The sequence below is a fragment of the Hypanus sabinus genome, chromosome 2, assembly GCF_030144855.1.
Source record: "Hypanus sabinus isolate sHypSab1 chromosome 2, sHypSab1.hap1, whole genome shotgun sequence".
In the NCBI taxonomy this organism is placed as follows: domain Eukaryota; kingdom Metazoa; phylum Chordata; class Chondrichthyes; order Myliobatiformes; family Dasyatidae; genus Hypanus; species Hypanus sabinus.
The window spans coordinates 130568395-130592750 of NC_082707.1; the positions used below are offsets into that span (position 1 = coordinate 130568395).

General features: G+C 40.7%; 1 protein-coding gene across 5 annotated transcripts in view; it reads right to left on the bottom strand.

Moving 5' to 3' along the window:
- The window catches only part of LOC132383862 (spectrin beta chain, non-erythrocytic 1-like), a 319162-nt gene that overhangs the window by 158057 nt on the left and 136749 nt on the right, over positions 1-24356 (bottom strand). The window lies entirely within an intron of this gene.

Sequence of the window (24356 nt, forward strand, 5' to 3'; positions counted from 1 at the left end):
TTTGAGAGCATAAGGATAATGAAATTGATATTTTTAATAATATTGGAATTTGTATTAATACAAACATATTGAAGTTATTTACAGAGAAAAGGTACCAGGAATTAATCTTTGCTAAACTGGAATTAAAACAATATTGATTTCTATCAGCTGCAGAAGCTGGATATCATCATTCTATTCATTTCCCTTTTATAATGACGGTCAGAAATTGTCTCAAAAATTTAATTTTTCAGTTTATCAGAATCAGGTTTAATATCACTCGCATATGTTGTAAAATTTGTGCTTTGCAGCAACAGTACTTACAATACATAATAATAATAGACTATAAATTACAATAAATGTGTATATATATATAAATAAATTAAATAAGTAGTGCAAAAGAAGAGGTAATAGTTATTTGTTAGTGTTCATGAGTTCACTGTCCATTTAGAAATCTGATGGTGGAGGAGAAGAAGCTATTCCTAAAACATTGGGTGTGTTCCTTCAGACACCTGTATCTCTTCTTTGATGGTAACAATGAGAAGAGAGCATGTCCTACGCGATGGGGGTCCTTAATGACAGATGCTGCATTTTTGAGGCATCACCTTTCGAAGGTATCCTCGATACTATGGAGTCTAAACCACATGATGGAACTGGCAGAGTTTACAACTTCCTGCAGCTTTTTCCAATCCATTGTAGTGGCCACTCCATACCAGAGAGTGATGTAACCAGTTAGAATACTTACTAAGGTACATCTGTAGAAATCTGTGAGCCTCTTTAATGACATACCATGCCTCTACAAACTCCTAATGAAATATAGCTACTGCCATGCCTTCTTTGTAATTGCACCAATACATTCAGCCCAGGATAGATCCTCAGAAATGTTGACACCCAGCAACTTGAAACCATTTACCCTTTCTACTACTGATCCCTTGATGAGGACTGGTGTGTGTTCCTTCGAGTTCCCCTTCCTGAAGTCCACAATTCATTCCTTGGTCTTACGGACGTTGAGTGCAAAGTTGTTGTTGTGACAGCACTCAACTAGCTGGTATACCTCGCTCCTGTACGCCTCCTCGTCACCATCTGAAATTCTGCCAACAATGGTTGCATCATCAGCAAATTTATAGATGGCGATTAACCTGTGCCTAGCCCAACATTCATGGGTGTGGAGGGAGTAGAGCAATGGGCTAAACACACATCCTTGAGGTGCACCAGTGTTGATTGTCAGCGAGGAGGAAATGCTACCTCCAATCCATACAGACTGTGGTCTCCCAGTGAGGAAGTCAAGAAACTTTTTTGCAGAGGGAGGTACAGAAGCCCAGGTTTTGGAGCTTGTAATGTAATGACCCCAAACTTGAAATTAACATGGTCCATTAAGTTCTGATATAAGTATCTCACATAATTGTACATACACTATTATTACAGCAAAGGCTGGTGTACAGATTGGCTAATTTTTAATCATGTCATTCAACATTTATTAACATTTAAATAGGATTTAAGATATTCCATTAATTCTACATACATCTCCTATGTTCCTTGCAAATTTTCTAATTTCCATTCTCAACATATTCATATCTTACCAATTAGGATGTAATGATGCCTTAACTTTTCCAGAGTTTCAATATTGACTGTATTTCAAAGATACAATTTAGAGTTGAATATCCTGGAGGCATTAAAATGTTTGTCTTTCACTTCTCATGATAAAGCAGATAAATTTTGTTTTATAACATCTGAAGTGTTACATTATGTAATATATATTGCATCATTATAAAATGTTAGATCTCTCCCATGGCATGAATGACACAGGAAATTGAGACCAATTTCAACTTTCAGGGTAAGGTTAAAGAAGCCAGAAATCTGAACTGGAAATGAGGGTTAACAGTGTAGTGTGAGTTGAGGAAAATGAGGCAAAATCCTCCATGCCCCAACAGGATATTTGACTAATGTGGAGTTTGTGATTCAGTCGTGATGGGAAAGAGAGAAGTGGAAAAGTGAGAAAGTATTTTGCAGAACTGAATGAAGAACAAAGTTTCAATTGTAAACTTCCCCTCTATATCTTCTATCCACCATTACATCTGAAGTTGTTAAGCAAAGCAAAATATAACCCATATACTGTGTCAAAATCAGAATCAGGTATATTATCACTGGTATGTGTTGTGAAATTTGTTAACTTAGCAGCAGTTGTTTAATGCAATACATAATATAAAAGAAAAAAATAATAATTAATAAATAAGTAAATCAATTACAGTACAATATACATATATTGAATAAATTAAAAATTATGCAAAAAACAGAAATAATGCATACAGTCAGCCCTCTGTATCCATGAGTTCTGTATCCGTGGATTCAACAAACCGTGGATTGGGATCGAAAGAACCCCCCGGAAGTTCTCTCTCTTTCTTCTTATTCCCTAAACAATGTAGTGTAACAGCTATTTACATAGCATTTCCATTGTACAGGTTTCCCCTGCTATCTGAAAGTAGAGTGTTTTTGAGCTTTCCCAGACCCAAAAAATAACCTACCAAATAACACATTAAACTTAAAATAACAACATATAGTAAAAGCAGGAATGATATGATAAATACACAGCCTATATAAAGTAGAAATAATGTATGCACAGTGTAGTTTCACTCACCAGAAGCAGGAAGACAGCGAGCACACTGGAAGGTTCACACATTTTTCTATCATACAGTTCTTTGTAAGCACTCAAAACATCCTGCAATCCTGTCCTAAACCTAAGTCAAAAGTTTAACCTAAGTTAAAGTCATACTTTTCTGCAATAATTGCAGCGCTGTCAATCGTAGTGAAAATCTCACGCAGTTCAAAGCTACGGCGGCTTAATGCTGAGATGCTGAGTGTTTGTTTTGCTGAGAGCAAGACAAACGCTGAACGCTATTTTCACTTTTCGACACTCTCTGCTCGGGGTGCCCGCTGCCTCTATAACAGCTCGCTGCAGAACAAATGCTGAACACTATTTTCACTTTTCGCCACTCTCTGCTCGGGGTGCGCGCTGCCTCTATAACAGCTCGCTGCAGAACAAATGCTGAACGCTATTTTCACTTTTCACCACTCTCGCTGCTCGGGGTGCACAGAAAAGCTACAATGGTTGCGTCTGTACTGGACATGTACAATCTTTTTTTCTTGTCATTATTCCCTATACAATGTAGTATAACAACTATTTACATAGCATTTACATTGTATTAGGTATTATAAGTAACCTAGAGATGATTTAAAGTATCCGGGAGGGTGTGTGGGTCATATGCAAATACTACACCTTTTTATATAAAGGACTTAAGCATCCGCGAATTTTGGTATCCGCAGGGGGTCTCAGAACCAAACCCCCATGGATACAGAGGGCCAACTGTATTAAAAAAGTGAGGTAGTGTTCAAGGGTTCAATGTCCACTTAGGAATTGAATGGCAGAGGGGAAGAAGCTGTTCCTGAATCACTGAGTTGATGCCTTCAGGTTTCTGTACCTCCTACCTGATGGTAACAGTGAGAAAAGGGCATGCCCTGGGTGCTGGTGGTCTTTAATAATGGATGCTGCCTTTCTGAGACACCACTCCTTGAAGTTGTCCTGGGTAGTTGGTAGGCTAGAACCCAAGATGGAGCTGACTAGATTTACAACCCTCTGCAGCTTCTTTCAGTCCTGTGCAGTAGCTTCCCACACCCACCCCCATCCCTGCTCCCACATACCAGTGATGCAGCCTGTCAGAATGCTCTCCACTCTACATCTATAGAAGTTCTTGACTGTATTTGTTGACATACCAAATCTCCTCAAACCCCTAATGAAGCATAGTTGCTGCCTTGCCTTCTTTATAACTGCATTGATATGTTCGGACCAGGTTAGTTCCCCAGCGATCTTGACACCCATCTCGATTCAATATTAAATACTCTGAGATACCAGAAAGTCTTCCTTTCAAGGTAAACAAATAGGATTTTGCTTCTTTGTTCAAGGCAGATTTTAAGCTTATGAGGTATTGATAAATAAGTCTGCACTAGATCAACTAACCTGTTAGTGTCATAAGGGGACATGAGCCTGGACCCAAGTGCAGGGCACAGGCACTGAAGTACTAGGGGCAGGACAGGACAACTAAATGATAGACAAAATGTGGAGACCATGGCATGTGTGAGGGACATGGTGTTCAAGGTGATTCTGGGGTTCAGAGAGAGTCACAGAGTTCAGGCAGGATCAAGAAGTTCTGTGGGCAGGGCCCAGACCTCCCAGACAGGAACAGGGGGCCTGGGCAAGTTACAGGGCACCTCAGCAGGTTGCAGGGTACAACCCATCAGCAGCAAAGCATAGGACAGGGCAGAGTCCCCCACTGGGCAACAGCAGTCTGGCCTGGCTTACCCAGAGGCAAGGAATAGGAAGGGGCAGAGTCTTCCACTGGGCAACAGCAGTCTGGTCTAGCTTACCCAATGGAGGCAAGGGATAGGAAGGGGCAGTGCCCTCTGCCAGGCAACAGCAGTCCACCCAACAGAGGCAAGGGATAAGAAAGGAGCTCAGTCCAGTGTGGCCACCAGGCTTACAAAGCTCATCTTGACAGCAGGTACTCAAAGCCAGTAAGAACAGGACAACCCCCAACTATGCTCAGTTCCAGAGCCCTTTACATACACCGTCAGCCGATAGGCATCAGGTGCGTCTCCTTGAGCCAAAATGATCCTCAGGTGACTAATTGGGCTCAAGGGCGAAACGAGGGGCGGCTACAAGACCCGGAGTCCGGAGTCCGTAGACCGGATCAGGAACTGGAATGCGGGCTCCGGACCAGACCATAACAGTTAGCCTCTCTGATAGATCTGTATCATGTTTAAAATCACTAGCATATGTCGTGAAATGTGTTGTGACAGCAGTACATTGCAATACATAATAATACAAAAACTATAATTTACAATAAGAAATACATATAGAATTAGATTAAATAAGCAGTGCAGAAAGAGAACAGAAAAAAGCGACTTAATGTACAATGGTTCACAGTCCATTCAGAATTCTGATGACAGATGGAAGGATCTGTTCCTGAAATGTTGAGTATGTGTTTCTGGCTCCTGCAGATCAATATATGTAACAGAATTATGAATCAAAAACTATGAAATTGTGTCCATTAATGTAACATATGTCAGCCAGACAATGCCAGCTAGAAGTGCACAGAATCTGAAATTGCTGCAGTAGACAAATGACATAACTTGGGCACATTAATCCAACAGAAACTGTCTGCTTCTATCTTTAGTTCAATGGGAAAAAATACCTTTTCAGCTTTCTGTCTGAAAATCTTCTTGAGTTGCAACTGTAGCTCCGTAAGAAATTTTAGTTCCCATTGTCTTATTTCAGACATATAAATACAAACTAGTGACAGTAACTCAGTACGAAAGGATTGTTGCACTTCAGGGGTGAAGGAGAAGAAAGATCAGTGTCAAATGTTGAATGAGATGTTAATCCAATGGTTTCATTTGTCCTTCAGGTGGACACAATGGATCCAATAGTGACAGTCAAAGAACTGAGAGAAGGGTCTTCCGGGTTGCTTGGTGAATACTTATCCCTCCACAGATAGACTTAACATGAGGAAGTCTGCAGATGCTGGAAATTCAAACAACAACACACACAAATGCTGGTGGAACGCTGGTGGAACGCAGCAGGCCAGGCAGCTTCTATAAGGAGAAGCACTGTCGACGTTTCGGGCCGAGACCCTTCATCAGGACTAACTGAAAGGAGAGATACTAAGAGATTTGAAAGTAGTGGGGGGAGGCAGAAATGTGAAATGATAGGAGAAGACTGGAGGGGGTGGGATGAAGCTAAGAGATGGAAAGGTGATTGGCGAAAGTGATACAGAGCTGGAGAAGGGAAAGGATCATGGGACAGGAGGCCTCAGCAGAAAGAAAGGGGGAGGGGGGAGCACCAGAGGGAGATGGAGAACAGGCAGAGTGATGGGCAGAGAGAGAGAAAAAAAACAATTAAATATGTCAGGGATGGGGTAAGAAGGGGAGGAGGGGTGTTAACGGAAGTTAGAGAAGTCAATGTTCATGCCATCAGGTTGGAGGCTACCCAGCTGGTATATAAGATGTTGTTCCTCCAACCTGAGTGTGGATTCATCTTGACAGATAGACTTAAACAGTTTATCTGGTAATTTATATAATCTATGCTCGTGCAACCCTATTGTGTGCAATCTCCTTCATTACAACAGCTAAAATCATTCATGACCTCAACTGCACTTTGTATTGATCTGTAAACTATAGAAATAACTATGAGACACACAAAATGCTGGTGGAACACAGCAGGCCAGGCAGCGTCTATAGGGAGAAGCACTGTCAACGTTTCGGGCTGAGACCCTTCATCAGGACTAACTGAAAAAAAAGATAGTAAGAGATTTGAAAGTGGGAGGGGGAGGAGGAAATATGAAAGGATAGGAGGAGACAGGAGGGGCTGGGGTGAAGCTAAGAGCTGAAAAGGTGATCATTTCGGATTTCCCCCCTCCCCTTCCTACTTTCAAATCTCTTACTATCTTTTCTTTTAGTTAGTCCCGACAAAGGGTTTTGGCCTGAAACGTCATCAGATATTTGCATATTACACATGGCATCATTTCTTAAAACAAAACAAAACAATTGGCCCCAAGGCACAGACTAACTAACATATGTTGAGGCAAATTCCAAGATAAGATGTGTTATTGAAACATCGGTAGACATCATGTTACACACAAGAGTGATTCATTGCAGAAGTACCAACAGAAATATTTGCAATTAGTTTTGTATAACAATTGGGAGTTCAAATGGATCAACTGAAATTGATTATGTCATAGGTTACCTATTATTACACCAACACCCATTTTAGACTGTGGTGTAATGATTAGGTACATCTGTTTAACAGTCAGTGATCTCAGATTATTGATCTGTGGCTGAGATCCTTCAAGATCCAATGGTTTGTGAACTAATCAATAGTCCTAGGGATGAACTCAAGGAAATTATTACGAAAGGAAGATTCAGTGGAGGCCACATGGTTCCTAATGATTTATTTACAGTACTGGTCTAGCAGCACAAAGGTCAGACACTTAAAACAAGTCCATCAATTTGTTAGTTGCCACAGGAAATGGCCACTTATAATCACTAAGTAATAAAATCAACTATTCCTAATCAATCCACTCAACATGTGGCTACTGTTCCATACAGATCAGATTATCTTTAATGCATGGTGCCATTAGCAATGGAAAAAATATTGCCTTTTTTGAATGCCACCTGCAATCCAAGGAGATATTTGTTTTAAAGCTATGAGCACATATTTATGTCATCATTGATACAGACCACATATTAAAAATAATCCGAGCAAACAATTGAGTTGTGATCCCGAAAGTGTCAATACCAACACTCTAGACAAGTCAAAATGTTGTACTGAAAGCAGGCAGATAAAGTGCAAAAATCTGTTGAAAAATATTGAATCCGCCTACATTTTTGTTTGGAGGGCAGTACGTTGTGGAAGGATATACAAAGACTCAAACAGTGGGAGGACTGCAATGCTCCACTAACTACCTGCCTGCCCATTTTGTCAGGCAACTCCTGTCCCATGTCCAGAGTTCCCACATTGATCATCAGTTATCTTTGAGCACACAAAACTAGAGTGGGGCAAACTATCCTTGATCCCGAGGGCTTGCCAAATGTATATGCAGTGCAATATGTGGCATTAATAAACAGAATACTCCAATAACAAGCAATAAACAAGCTAACAGATACACAGTATATTTAAGTGCCTTAGCACAGGTATCTATCTCAAAATAATGATGGTCTTGGTTTACATTATTTCAATGTACTATCTTTTTTTTACATATTTAAAACAATTAGAACATATTTAGAATTTTTTTGAGAATTCTGTAAGAACTAATGTAATTTTACAAGGACTTTTTATATAGTTGTTATTTTGTTTGACAATTTTTCAGCTCAGTCCCCACTCCTTCCTATCTGGACATGGTTTGTTGTTTCCATGTAATAATGTGGGACAGTTGCTGATATCAAATGTAACATGTTGTAATGTTTCACTGCTAATGTAATGGTTTCTCTGTAGCAGCAATGTTTAGGTTATAACTAGAGATAATGGGGCTTTGGAATGTGGGGGCTATCCAATAAGAGAAATGTTGTTCTTTCTTGTGAGTCTGGAAGAGAAATTTTCATGGTCTTTTGCTGGGGAGAGATGAGGAGAGAAGCTGCGAATGGAGAGAGCGGGTAGACTGCTGGATGAGGTGGACTGAGGAGGTAGGTCCAAAGGTCAGCAACAATCGGAGGAGGTCGATGGTGGACGAACGACCTTATCAGTGAGCTCCAACCTTGTGCATTAGATTGTTTCATGAGAATGGGCCCTTTTCCTTTTTTTGTTTTCTTTACTAACCATATCGTCAAATTAAGAATTATAAAGCTCAATCGTTTAATAGCATATTGTGTACTGTTTGTTATTTTGTGGTACTGATTTGTAACAGGGACACATAACGTAACATCCACACAAATGAGATTTCTTAAGTTTGGCTGGGCCAGGGGGGCGATCGTCCCCCATATTAAGTCGCTAGCTGAACCAAGAGTTACACAAAATAGAACTTTTACAGCTGACGTTGGAGCTGACTTCCTGTTTGATCACAATGACTTTTACTACAGAAAAAAGGACCGTGTAAGTAAAAGGCAAAAGCTGCTATCTTGAGAGACCCCAGAAGAATTGCATTATTTGTTACCACTTTGTTATTTTCTGTTTATTTATGGAGAGATTCGAGACACTGATAACTAAAATACAATCCAATGAACTCTAAGTTCAATGATACAAGGCCCTGGGGTCAAGACCATAAGACATAGGAGCAGAATTAGGCCATCTGGCCCATCGAGTCTGCTCCACCATTCAATCATGACTGATCCTTTTTCTTTTCTCCTCTTCAACCCCAGTTCCCGGCCTTCTCCCCGCAACCTTTGATGCCATGTCCAATCAAGAACCTATCAATCTCTGCCTTAAATACACCCAATGACCCGGCCTCCATAGCTGCATGTGGCAACAAATTCCACAAATTCACCACCCTTTGGCTAAAGAAATTTCTCAGCATCTCTGTTTTGAAAGGGCGCCCCCCCTATCCTGAGCCTGGGTCCTCTTGTCCTAGACTCTCCTACCATGTGAAAATTCCTTTCCACATCTACTCTGTCTAAGGCCTTTCAACATTTGAAAGGTTTTAGTGAGATCTCCCTCATCCTTCTAAATTCCAGCGAGTACAGACCCAGAGCCATCAAAAATTCCTCATATGATTAACATTTTCATTCCTGGAATCATCCTAGTGAACCGCCTCTGGACCCTCTCCAATGCCAGCACACCTCTTCTAAGATGAGGAACCCAAAACTGTACACAATACTCAAGGTGAGGCCTCACCAGTGCCTTATAAATCCTCAGCATCACATCCCTGTTCTTTTATTCTAGACCTCTTGAAAATAATGCTAACATGGCATTTGCCTTCCTCACCACTAACTCAACCTGCAAGTCAACCTTTAGAGTGTTCTGCACAAGGACTCCCAAGTCCCTTTGCATTTCAGATTTTTGAATTTTCTCCCATTTAGAAAATAGTCCTCACATTTATTTCTACTACCAAAGTGCATGACCATACATTTTCCAGCATTATATTTCATTTGTCACTTTCTTGCCCATTCTCCTAATCTAAGTCCTTCTGCATCCTACCTGTTTCTCAACACTACCTGCCCTTCCACCAATTTTCATATCATCTGCAAACTTGACAACAAAGCCTTCTATTTCATCATCTAAATCATTTATATACAGCATAAAAATAAGTGGTCCCAACACCGATCCCTGCGGAACACCACTAGTCACTGGCAGCCAACCAGAAAAGGATCTTTTTATTCCCACTCGCTGCCTTCTTCCAATCAGCCAATGCTCTTACCATCTTGGTAACTTCCCTGTAATACCATGGGCTCTTAACTTGGTAAGCAGCCTCAAGTGTGGCACCCTGTCAAAGGCCTCCTGAAATTCCAAATATACAGCATCTCCTGCATCCCCTTTTATCTATCCTACTTGCAATCTCCTCAATGAATTCCAACAGGCTTGTCAGGCAGGATTTTACCTGAGGGAAACCATGCTGACTTTGTAGTATTACCAAGTACTCCATCAACTCATCCTTAACAATTGACTCTAACATCTTCCCAACCACAGAGGTCAGGCTAACTGGTCTATAATTTCATCTCTGAAGATGGTATGGATCATTATTTGAGCAGTGGGTAGTGGACAGTCCTTTAACGACCAAGCCAAAGTCCATTGGCACAGATGAACTGTATTACCATTAAAAGGCATTTGTATGGCTGTAATAAACAGTAGAATTAGAAAATAGCTTTTGTTCAAGCTGAAGGTAACAAAATATGTGAACAAGTGTAACAAACTTACTTATTGCATTATCATGTCATTTCTACAGGAAGAATGCACAATTTAAAAAAAATCTGAATGCATCCAAACACTTCTGAGATTTAGACTTAACATTGCTTTTTGAACAACACAATGCAAAATGGTCAGCCATTTATTCAGAGAATAATGTACAAAAATTACTTGTTGTACACACACATACATATATAATTACATGATATAGTCTTGAAACAATTTAGAAAAAAAAAAGACACTATCTGGCATATTTTTCCTGTGTCAGATACGCGAGGAGAAGCAGTAATCAAATAGTTACAAAGGATCTATACTATAATGAGTAATGAGAAACTTGGATCCTAACAATCACGTATTTAAGTATATCCAAGTATACTGTGCTTAAACAATGTGTGTTTAAGCATAAAAAGGACTAGCACAGATTCAGTGGAGAAAATCTCTCCTTCGGTGTCACTCTAAGGGACTGGATATTTAAGTATTTGGATAGACAGGGATAGTCAACAAGGCTTTGTGTGTGGTACGTCTAACCAATGTTTTAGAGTTTTTCTAGGAAGTTACCAGGAAAGTTGATGAAAGCAAAGAAGCAGATGTTGTCTATGTGGACGACAGCAAGGCCTTTGAGAAGGTCCCACATAGGCGGTAGGTTCAGTTGCTTGCATTCAAGATGAGCTAGTAAATGGGATCAGGTATTGACTTCAGCTGGTTGCCTCTTTGACCGGAAGCCTGAGACCAGCGCTGTGCCACAGATATCGGTGCTGGGTCCATTATTGGTTGTCATCTGTATCAACCACCTGGATGATGGTGTGGTAAACTGCATCATCAGATTTGCAGATGATACCAATATTTGGAGTATAGTGGACAGCGAGGAAGACTATCAAAACTTGTAGCAGGATTTGCATCAGCCTAAAAAATGACAGGTGGGATTTAATGCTGACAAGTGTGAAGTGTTGCACTTCGGGAGGACAAACCAGGGTGGGACTTCGACGGTGAGTGCTAGAGCACTGAGGAGTGCAGGAGAACAGAGGAATCTAAGAATGCATTTACTTGAAAATGTCATCACAGATCAAAGTATTGAGTACAGGAGTTCGGATTGCATGTTAAGGTTATATAAGACATTGATAAGGTCTAATTTGGAGAATTATGTGCAGTTCTGATAACCTATCTATAGGAAAGATGTCAATAAGATTGAAAGCGTACTGAGAAAATTTACAAGGATGTTCCCAAGGCTTGAGGATCTGAGTTAAAGGGAAAGGTTGAATAGGTTAGGACTTTATTCTCTAGAGCATAAAAGAGTGGTGGGAGATTTGTTAGAGGTATACAAAACCATGAGAAGTACGGAGAGGCTTTATTCACAATCGTGAGAGGCTTTTTCTACTGAGATTGGGTGTCTAGAACCAGAGGTCATGCATTAAGGGTGAAAGGTGAAATGTTTAATGGGAACATGAGGGGGAACTTCTTCACTCAGAGGATGGGGAGACTGGTGGAATGAGCTGCCAATGTAAGTGGTGGATGTGGGTTTGATTTCAACATTTAAGAGGGATTTGGATACGTGCATGGATGTGAGCGGTATGGAGGGCTATGGTCTGGGTGCAGGTCGAAGGGACTAGGCAGATTAATAGTTTAGCTCAGACTAGATGGGCCAAAGGGCTTGTTTTTGTGCTGTAGTGTTCTCTGACTCTAAACAAATCTTTGTTTTCATATGTATATGTTAAATAACCCCTCCACAAACAGTTAAATCTAAATCCACCTGCATGCCATTGCCAGTTATTTGTTGTTTCCATATCTTCACAGCCTTTCCACGAGGGAGTGGGACACGTTGTCGGCAGATGGATATGCTGCTCAGAAGGGTCTAACTAACAACCACAAGTTACCACTGAGGCAACAACTGGAAATTCAGAGCCTCAGTGGTAACTTCTGGCTCTCGGGCAGCACATCCATCTGATGACACTTTCTGCCACTCCTTCACCCTTCCGTCCAGCAGTGGGCTTTCTACCACATTGTCCCTAAATTAACAACTGAATTGCCACTGCAAGGCCAATGCACACTGTGATGCAGAGATAGCTTTGTAAATAGACAGAAGTTCAATAAAGGGTAACTAAGACACCTAAAACTGGTGACCATTTTGACTGAGATAAATTTTCAAGAATTGATTCACTTATCATTTTTCTAATTTTCGAAAGTGCTTGAAAATGGGTGTTAAAGCTGTCAATGAACCCTTTCACCAATCCTGATACTTTGGGGAACTTTTGTTCTTGAGGAGAGGAGAGTGCTAGAGGGTCAATCACCATGCATTTCTTATGCCCAATGGTATTGTTGTCTTGGAGGTCGGAGTGTGCAGCAAGGGCCATCAGTTGAAGAGATCACATCAACTCAGGCGAAAGCTTGCTTCAACTTTCAAGGCTCATGCCATTGCTACACATGTAGATGTGCTGTAAAAATTTTCCATGCATGTGGCATCAGATGCATGACACGCAACTGACGGTGTTTCATAGGCTCATCTACTCCTGTGATTTTCTGTTCCATGCATATGACAAAGCTTGGCTAGGGCTTTGAGGGAAGACTAAATTACCCAATCAGGTAAAAAATTACCCGAAACAACGAGGTACGGGATGGAAATGTGACGGGGACATGTAAAGTTACTGAAATGCTGTGCAGCAGCCGAAAATAGACTACGTACATGAAAAAACACTTAAGTGGAACTCCACGTGACATTATAAATATTTGATGTCTAAATAGCACTGAACTGGTGAATAGACAACGGAATGGGAAAGGAAAACTAGTTAAATTCCCATGGTATCAGTAACCAATAAGACTGGGATGGAATTGAGGTGGATCATTTCTCTGCTTTTGTGTTAAATGATTGAATTTAACCATTATTTATGGGATTGTCCTGCATATAAAGCTGAAAGTAAATGCCAGGAGCTATGAAACATCATGACATCTCACAAATTCCCTGAGGATCTTCAGTATATGAAAGCATAATAAGACAATGTATCTAAACAAGGGATACGTAGATATACATCTCACAGTCATTTCCCATTCCAGTATTATGTTCAGCCAGTGACGTTCTTTTCAGTGAATGCTGTGACATTATAGCCCTAGCTACATGAAATACTTATGCCCAAGACCTTGCAACTATAGTAGATTTTAACTAATTCCTCACTTTAATTATTAGTTGTATTTTTAAAAATCGCATGCAAAGACACTCAAAGTTGAGTATTGTCCAAAACACTATTTGAAATAAAACTTGGAGTCCAAGGTAGAATGAATGTTAATATTTAGTAGTATTCCCTGGACAGGACATTGATGGAGCAAACACAGATAGAAAGTGATAGGTTCTTGATTGGACACGGCATTAAAGGGTTTGGGAAGAAGGCCAGGGAGTGGAGGTGAGAAAGGAAGGATCAGCCATAAATGAATAGCAGAGAAGACTTGATGGGCCAAATGGCCTAATTCTGCTCCTTTGTCCTATGGTCTTACGTAATGGAACATCGAAATAAAATGGTGAAGGAAGCCTGATCCTGGTGACTTACAAAATTATCTGAGTCCCCAGGTTACAAAAAGGTTCCTGTTCTGAGAATTGTTGATAACCCAAGCTGTTTGTGAGTTTAAAAGAACAAAGAACATTGTGTGGGAGAGCACCACAGAAACGGCTGCAATGGGAGAATGAGTAGGCGCAGGAAAAGTGGCTGCCAGCTGTCTCAGTGACCCAGCAAGTGAGCTTGTTTAACATGCCCAGCTCTGCTGGGCTTGACCCTGATCCCGAAAGTTGTGGCTCAGAGACGTGGTGGGGATGGGGGAGAAGGCAGACAGAAGTGGCCCATTCCCACCTGGTAGATGATGTTTGCAACTAATCCATCACCATCCATCCTGTTGGTCTGGCAAACACTCCTTCAAATGTACAGGCTGTCCATTCGTAACCAGTAAAATTAAATTAAAGATTAATGGCTTCCTTTATGGAGATTGGTGAGGCCTCTTTAATGGAAACCAATTAAGTGAGAAAATACTTCTTTTACAAAAAGAAATTAACATGTGTCCTTTTCTTTATTACCATAGGAAAGCAAGCTTTTGAAATGTATGGCCATGGAAGGGCTTTTTGGTGAATTGCCCATCATTTTGAAGAATGAAAGATGCCGTATCATGACTAAGCTCCTCTGCAGGTCACAAATGTAGACAGGATCATGGCAGAGAATGGAGATGGCTACACAGAGCTAAGACCAACCGGTCCAATTAGGAATTCCTTCCACTCTTTCTGCCAGAATTGCCACAAGCCTTCCCTTCCCTCCTTTGCTTGATGTATGCAAATTGCAGTGGGGAGTTATTTCCTGATCACCACTTCCAACAGATATCATACAGAATAGTGGTACAGCACACAGAGTTGTCTTTTAAAAAAAATAATTGTAAGATCTAAAACCAACATTTATTACCCATTGCAAATTATCCTCATGACTACTGGTCTCCTACAGTGGGGAGCGCTAGGGTCAGAGCAGAATCAGAAACAGTTTTAATATCACAGGCATACAGTACATGGAGGCCTGACAAAGGGTCTCGGCCCAAAACGTCGACAGCACTTCTCCCTATATATGCTGCCTGGCCTGTCGCGTTCCTCCAGCATTTTGTGTGTGATGGTGAAATTTGTTGATTTGAAGCAGAAGTACTGTGCAGTTACATAATAGAAAACTATAAATTACAATTAAATATACAGAATATATAATTACATTTAATAAGTCATGCAAAAAGAGAGAGGAAAAATTAGACAGTTTACATCGGTCCATTGTCCATTCAGAAATATGATGGCAGAGGGGAAGAAGCTGTTCCTAAAACACTGACTGTGTGTCTTCGCACTCCTGTATCTCCTCCTTGATGAGGAGCGGACAGCAGTATACTTTCAAATCACAAAGGCATATGTCTTAAATGGGAAGTTAAGGAGTAGTAAGGAATCTGACCCAGGCCTTATGACAGTCTCCTCTGCCATCCAGCCACCCCAGCGCTCAGCTAGTCAAATCCTCCAATATGGCGAGAGTCTGTGTAAAATGCTAATGGCTGGCTTTCATTTTGGCAGAGTCCCTACAACTTATGAGGATAGGAAATGAGATAGTATAGTCAATGTGCCATAGCTCAACCATCCATTATTAACTTTCATTTACCACGGGGTGGCGTGGTACAACGCTTTACTGTACAGGCGACCCAGGTTTCATCCCGCTACTGTCTGCAAGGTGTTTTACATTGTCCTGATGACCACGTGGGTTTCTTCTGGCTACTCCAGTTTCCTCCCACAGTCCAAAGACCTCCCAGTTGGTAGGACTCTGATTAGGATTAAATCAGGACTGCTCTCATCCAAAAAAGCGACTCAATTTTATTAAAGCATGCCGACAAAATTCTAACCCTAGGAAACATTCATATCTTTCCCTGTAATATGGAATTTCCTGCAGCAGTGCCAGACATGTACTGTGCATAGCTCCAGTCACAATTCTATAAGAAAGATTTACGTCCACATCAGGTGAGGGACCCGAGCTTTTTGCTCATATAACGCATTAAATTGAGGTCCCTCTGCTCTCAAATAAATGGAAAAGGTCTCAAGGCACTCTTCTGAAAATCAGATGTATTATTAAAGTCCTGGCCGACATTCAACCTTCATTCAGCATTACTGAAATAAATTACCTGATCATCACCACATCCCCGTTTATGAGAGGTTGCTCTGCTCCAACTGCTGCACCATTTCCTACACTTTAAAATTACTTCAATGTCCACAATCTGCCAAGCAACATTCTCAAAAGGATGTCAAGATGTCATTCTGAATAATGATTCCAATATCAGACACATATACCATCTTCAGGATGAGTCAAATCGAAAAAAAGAATTACCAGGAAAGAGAAGAAACCCAGATAATTTATTCTAGCTTGTTCCAAAGCAGAACAGTAAATACAAAGAACCCAGGATTTCTGGAAAATGGGATTCTATGGCTGGACCACTAACAGCTCAAGGCTGATATAGATATTCAGCTGGTGTCAATGGCTATACACTGATCTGCTGTCAGTGCTAAGCAGCACAGTGCACGGTCCAAAGTACTCATGGTGCTGACAATCCTGGTACACAACTCGCCAAAGCTCTACTTATTTAATTTTTGAAATGCATGTTGTTCAGCCTAAGACTGCTACTCAGATGAAAGAATTGCTTCCAGTCTCAGAGTGATTTATGTAGTTCTTCACCCTGCAATCTGTCTCACATCGCATTTTGCATTTTTGTTAAACTTGTTTTGGAAGTCTCACTTCCAAAGCCTCTTGTGTATAAATTCTAGTCCTTAGACACATCACTTGCTAATTTTTAAAAAATGTATCTATTCTTTATGCTCAAGCACAGTTAACACTTGCATACAAGCCAAGCCATTGATTAAAGCTGACAATTCCTTTCAATGCATTTTCAGAATGTGTTGCAAACAAGCTCTGTACCACCTTCCCAAGTCCTGAGGATATTATGAACATTATTTTTTCCTCTTTCATTTTACTATAAGATATAGGTTACAATCAAAGCAGTGAACACAGCACGTAGTGTACCTTGCAATTTTTTGAAACGCCCATCCATGATACTATAAGGCTTCTGATGAGATGCAATGCAACCAGAAGGTATTCCTGACAGGGCAGACATGAGTAGAGAAATTCAGTCACCAGTACAGAGAGGATTATTGCCTTGTACACTCCTGATGAGGTATGTGGGTGAACTGGACAGACTGATTTTCACAGGCTGTTCAGCAGAATGTAAGATGTACTTCCACAGCACTGCTGGGTGGAGCCTCTGGCTTGATCTGTAATTCCTCTCTCCCAGGTTAAAAGTGTTCCAGCTTTGCTTGAATGAATCCCACCGTGGTCAAAATAATCCTCCAAGCTGACTCAGTTCAGTGCAGAGGCCCCATTATCAGCTCAGCCCTACTCAGTGCATGCACTAGGAAAAGTTACACATGAATCAGGCTTTTATTTTATCCTAGCCCAATGGTAATAATCGGCCTAAGTGATGTCACTTTCTGTTTGCTCACAGAGGCGTGTAGGGGTAAAAAAAATGTAATGCTCCAAAAACACCAAATGGAATACTACTGTGCAAATATTACAGTCTGCATCCCTTTCCTTTGTTTAAACAAATCACATGAGTATAAACTTTTAATGTAGCAATCAAAAAGTGATACAGTTTAGTATAAAACAATGATTATCACTGTAGGCAGGAAAGTAAAGTATATTCAATCATCCTTGCATCTATCATACAACTCCTCTGGCGACTTTCAAAAATTTAACATTAAATCACATTACGAGACAATGTTTTGAGCTTCTATATTTTGGAACAAAGCGAGCAGACAAGAAACAAAAAGAAATCTGTTTTTAAAATAAGGGCAACGGGGTTCTGAATTCTTTTTAAAATATACAGCAGAGATATTTTTCAACTTACTTAAAGGGATTTTAGCTTTCACACATTTTGAGTCCAGGGTGTTATTTTAGTGTACCTGCAAGGACAGCAGTTGCTTTGCAGAAGATTGTAAGGCATTTTACTTGTGCTCCAATAACTCAGAACTTATGGATGCTCAGTAAATGTTTTATAACACTGGCAGCATGATGAAAAGGGATTTTTAGCTGATATAATGATGTGGTGGCTACAGTCCTAAGGCCAGCTTAACCAGTGGAACACCCTTGATGCTGCAACAGTATTTTATATCAAAGGTAATTTTTGGACAGAGGGAGACACTGGCACCATCTCCCTTTGGGTAAAACTGTGGCATCAGTCATTTCTCACCCAAGTAGAAGTTAGGTAGTAACTCATTATGATATGTGATACAAGTCGTCTCTGGGTTATGGGTGTTCTGCATTATTGTAAATATCCATAACTCAATTTTGTCATAAATTGGAAATTACAGTAAGTTACTTGGTATGCTAACTTCACCTTCACAATACTGTAAAAGTGTTCATGTTAATTATTCTCATCAACATCAATTAATTATCTCCTCTTACCTAGTTACAATGTTACAGAATTGGTATGCCTCACATTCTGTGTCTGCAGTTGACGGCTGTCACATTGTTTAAGAGGGTATCATTGCAACGGTATCAAAAGAAGTGATTGCTTTTCAATTTCCAAAGCAAATCTCTTAAGTGGCCTCCCATGGTGAAACTGGGAGCCTGTGTTCTCAGGAGACCATGGGGTCTGATTACACAAAAACAGGGCTTTCTTCACACCCCACCAGACCGATTCATATTCAAACTTAAAGATAAGTATGGGAGTTTGTTGATACGCAATGATAAACACAATGTTCAATATGTTCGTCGATAAGGCAGTCGTAATCCAGGGTGGGCCTGTAATGAACATCTACAGATTAAGCAGAACAATTTGTTTTCAGGTTCTTCCTGATCTTATAAACTTTCTGGTTGAATTCTGTTTTGATCAACATGGTTCAGGATCTAAACTCAGTGAAGGTTTATTTCTTTGGCAGACTTGCTTTGGTATTTTACTTCCTGAAGTTGGCACTGACAGATCTTGGTGGCTAAGTGGTTCACCATCCTGATTAGGCTCATGTCTCATGAAGATCGTTTCATTTGTCTGAACATGTCAGATTTTTATCAACTATTATCATCCATAGCTCTTGGTTCTGCAGATTGGGGCAAAATTTTTGCTACCTCCAATCCTATGAGTTTGATTTGCTGTGTTGTTAAAGGAAATACACATTCTTTTGTCTGTTAGCTATTTTACTCGGCTGTTTCTGTCTAATACAGAGTGAACTTTCATTGAAAAAGACTCCAAGCCTGGTTGCAGTCTTCACTTAGGTGTTCACCAGGGATAGACCCTCCATTAATTTGCAGAATTGTTCTGTATTTAAGCAAGAAGTTAGGGAAGCAGATTTTATGCTGTGCTTGAATTCTCTTGCTCACCTTCCATTTGAAGCAGCAAGAGGAGATCTGATCCATTACATCTCAAAACAAATATGGACTTCAAGATGCTAAAAGAAAAGAAAATGTAGTACTTCCAAAATAAATGCAGAAAGTACTTTAGTCTCCACATGGCCTTGGATCACCTGGATAACAGCAATATCTACATCAGGCTGCTGTTTATAGGTTATAGCTCTGCGTCCAACACTATCATGCCCTCAGTACCAATCAACAGGCTTCAAAATCTCCCTCGGTAACTGGATCCTTGACTTCCTTGAGAGACCACAGTCAGTGCAGATTGGAAACAACATCTCGTCCTTGCTGACAACCAACACTGGTGCATCTCAAGGATTCATGCTTAGCCCACTGCTCTACTCTCTCTATACCTATGACTGTGTGACTAGACACAGCTCAAACACCATTTATAAATTTGCTAATGACACAACTGTTGTTGGCAGAATTTCAAATAGTGTCAAGGAGGTATACAGGAGTGAGATATAATAGCTCGTTGAGTAGTATTGCAACAAAACCTTGCACTGAAAGACAGTGAGACCAAAGAATTGACTGTGGACTTCAGGAAGGGGAAAGCAAGGGAACACACACCAATCCTCATGGAGGGATTAAAAGTGGGAAGGATGAGCAGTTTCAAGTTCCTGGGTGCCAATATTTCTGAAAATCTATTTTGCACAACATTTTTATACAATTACAAAGGTGTCATGACAGCAGCTATATTTCATCAGGAATTTGAGGAGATCTGTATGTCACTAAAGAGACTCGTAAATTTCGACAGATGTAATGTGGAGATCATTCTAACTGGTTGCATCGCTCTCAGGTATGGAGAGGCCCCTGCACAGTACTGGAAAAAGCTGCAGAAAGTTGAAAACTCAACCAGCCCCATCACAGGCCCTAGCCTACTCAGCAACATCTTCAAAACATGATGCCTCAAGAAGGCGGCACCAATCGTTAAAGACTCTCATCACGCAGGACATGCCTCCTTCTCACCTTTTCATGGCTACCACCTAGGTGGTGGTACAGGAACCTGGAGACACACACTCAATGTTTTAGGAACAGCTAAAACAGAACCATCAGATTTCTGAATGGACACTACCTCACTGGTTAATCAAACAGCGAAGAAAAGAGGGACCCAATAAAAGAACAGGCTGGCATTTTGGAGAGGATACATTCCAATCAGTGTATCAAAAAAAATACTAAAATGCAAAACATTATTCCTGAAAGTTTAGTGGGACCAGGCTCTGATGTATCGATAAGGATTGAGGGTGGTTATATTAGAGCCACACTGGACACAGGTTCTCATCACTTTGCTGTGTAGATCCTTTTGATGCATTCACCATTGACACTGGTCTGTTCCCTTGAGAGTCAAGGGCTTAATACTGATGAGTACCCAAGCGGTGGTTACTTGTGGTTGAAACTGGAGTTTTTGGAAGCAGATGTTGGAGTAACTGAGGCAATTGACACACCAGTGTTGATCTACCCAGATCTAGTCAAAAATGATGGAGCTTCTATTATTGTGAGAACAAATACTGCTGTTGTGAGAATACTCATGGGAGAATGCAAGGAGAGAAATGAAGAGAACTTTTTGCAAACCTTGTCCATTCACCCTGTGTTCAGAGCTGCTTTTGAGAAGGTGCAAGTTCCTCCTAATCAGGATGATGAGCAGAAACCAGGAACTGTGTGGCACACCTAGTCTAAACCTTCCATGTTATGTCATGTAGCTCAAGTGATGGGAACCCCCAAATTTTCCAGAATGCTCAATGCCACGGCCATCCAGGTTGATGCCCCCTCCCCTATCATTTACCGAGTTACTCAGAGAAGTTAGAAAGGAGGAAAACGTAATTGAGAAGCTGGACATTTTCAAAAGCCATGCAGTGTCTTCAGTGGGAGCCTCTGTTGCTAACATAGCCCCTGATGCCACGGAGACAGAGCTTCTGAGGAATGAGGTGGAAAACCTTCAAGCTGAGCTGATACATTGGATGTCTGCTGATGCTTCAGCAAAACATGATGCATCACAATGTCCTACAGGACATGGGGAAACCCAATCCACCTGTAGGACTTACAACACAGCAGACTGCTGCTGTAAAGGGTCTCTTGACGAGAGAGGAGACTGTTATTTTCTGTCAGGAGACCAGTCACAAAGGTGGCTGAAACACACATGTACATGTCTACTCTTTTGGGCATAGGGAAAAGAGGCAGACTTGAAATGTTGAATAAGAGGTCAAAATATTGCTGATGGCAGAATCTGAATGAAAAGTGGGAAATGCTAGACATCCAGATTGTTTGGAAGAAACTGTCCAAAGATAGTTAAGGTTACAAGGTCTTTTAACTGGAAATGGAGAAGAAAATCCTTTAAATAAAAACAGAGATGTAGCTGGAAGTTTTATACTATACAGCATTGCAAATAAGGATGAAAACAACCAGTCAACATACTGTGATTTACAACTATGAGCATACTACTGTTGTGATTCTGAGAAATTCTCTGAACTAAAAACACAATGATTTATTTTCTGGTTAAAAGCCTGTAATTTGTTCTCCATTTACATTCCATTATTACAGGAGTTCTGATGACCAGCTAAAATTGATACCTCCACAAATTGATATCTCCACTAACTAACATAAGAATACTGAATTTTTATAAAGAAAATAATAGTGTATGATCTACAACAAATTTAGGTTCACAAAATATGACACTTCCCATATAATCTACTTATAGGCAGCATTTAAAAGGGAAATTTCCACTAGATTAGTTTATTGCTGCTAATTTTCATGGATGGTATTATGTAATATAATCATCAATATTCACAGAGACAACCACACAAAGTAATATTCACATATCAACTCCACCTCAAATGGTTACAGATGACTAAGATTTTCTAACTAGACAATGGTTTATTTTGAAAAATATATGACAATATTATTGCTGATGATGGATTTGTGTTGCTTACATTAACTTAGTGATTTATTTGTCTGTCATTGTGTAACTGCAATTACTCAATCCCCTTTCACCACCATGAACATGCTTCTAAAGCTGCAGATATAAAGTATAAAGTTACTGCAAGTGCATACCACTGTAATCAACCCCATCACCTTAATCTACCAAATGATAAGAAATGTAGTCAGAGCCACACAGTACTGAAAGTCGCCCCTTAGCCTTTTGCTTTGAAACTTGCCCTATAGATCATCAAGCACCCACTTACATTAGTCCTACACCAATCATGTTTTATTCTTTCCACATCTTCATCAATTCCCTCAAGAATCAATCACTTACCTATACACTAGAGGCAATCTAGAGTGGCCAATTCACATAGTTATACACACCCTTGGGATGTGGGAGGGAACTGGATTGCCTGAGAGAAACCAATACAAGGGAACTTGAAAACTCCACACAAACAGCACTGGAGGTGAGGATTAAACCCATTCAATACAAGAGGACTTGGAAACTTCACACAAACAACACTGTGTGTCAGGATTAAACCCATTTCACTGGACCTGTGAGTCAGTTGCATCATTATGTCATGAGACAGTTTACTTTGATTTATTATGTTTTTTTTAATTTTACAATGTATTTTGTTTTATTAAAAAGATTGTTCCACAAAAGAAATATCACTGTGTGATCTTCTCTTGCATTATGGTAGGGCCAGCACATTAACAAAATCAAACTTGCTTTGCTATGTCGTTTTCTATCTAAGCAATCATCAGCAGGTACATATTATAGCTTATAGACAATCCACAAAATGCTAGAGGGACTCAGCAGATCAGCCAGCATCAATGGAAATGAATTTGGGCCAAGACTCTATCAAGATTGGAAAAGAAGGGGGAAGATACCAGAATAAGAAGGTGGGGGGAGGGGATGGAAGACAAGCTAGAAGGTAATAGGTGAAATCAGGTGGGTGGGGGGAGGGGAAATGAAGTAAGAAGCAGGGAGATGATAGGTGGAAAAGGTACAGGGCTGGAGAAGAAGGAATCTGATAGGAGAGGAGAGTGGATCATGAGAGAAAGGAAAGGAGAAGGGGCACCAGGAGAGGTAATAGGCAGGAAGGAGAAGATATAAGAGGGAAGGAAGAAGGAAGCTAAGGGGAAAAAATTAACAGAAGTTGGAGAAATTGATGTTCATGGCATTTGGTTGGTGGTTGCCTGGGTAGAATATGAATGGAGATAAGAATTAAAAGGGTTGGCTGCTGGAATATTTCGGCAAATGGGGCAGAGGTACTCAACAAAGCAGTTTCCCATCCAGATGCCGCATCAGGAGCAGGCTCTAGGTGGGCACCCACATGGGCCCTAGCCACTCCTGCCTTTTTGTTGACTAAATGAAACAGTCCATTATCGAACCCTTCACCGATAATGCTCCTGAACTCTTCCTCTCCCACACTGACAACTGCATTGATACTGCTTCATGCACCCATGCTGAGCTCATCAATTTCATCAACTTTGCCTCCAACTTCCACCCTGCCCTTAAATTCACTTGGTCCATTTCTGACACCCCCCTCCCCTTTCTCAGTCTCTCTGGAAACAAACTGTCAACCAACATGTTTAATAAACCTACCGATTCCCACTCTTATCTTGACAATACCTCTTTCCACCCTGTGTCCTGTAAAAATGCTATTCCCTTTTCTCAGTTCCTTCATCTCCACCACATCTGTTCCCAGGATAAATCTTTCCTTTCCAGGTTATCAGAGTCGTCCTCCTTCCTCAAAAAGCGGGACTTCACTTCCTCCACTATTGATGTTGACCTCGCCCGCACCTCCTCCATTTTCCAGACATCCATACTCACCCCATCTTCCCGCCACCTTAACATGGATAGAATTCCTCTTGTTCTCACCTAGCACCCCCCCCACCCCCATCCCTGCATGAGTCTCCGCATCTAACACATCGTTCTCTGCAACTTCCATCATCTTCAATGGAGCCCTACGTCAAACACATCTTTACCCCTTTCCCACTCTCCACTTTCCACAGGGATTACTCCTTCTATGATTCCCTTGACCATTCCCTTTACCCTCCCCCCACCCCAATCTCCACTAATCTCCCTCCTGACACTTATCCCTTCAAATGGCAGAAGTGCTACACCTGCCCATTTACCTCCG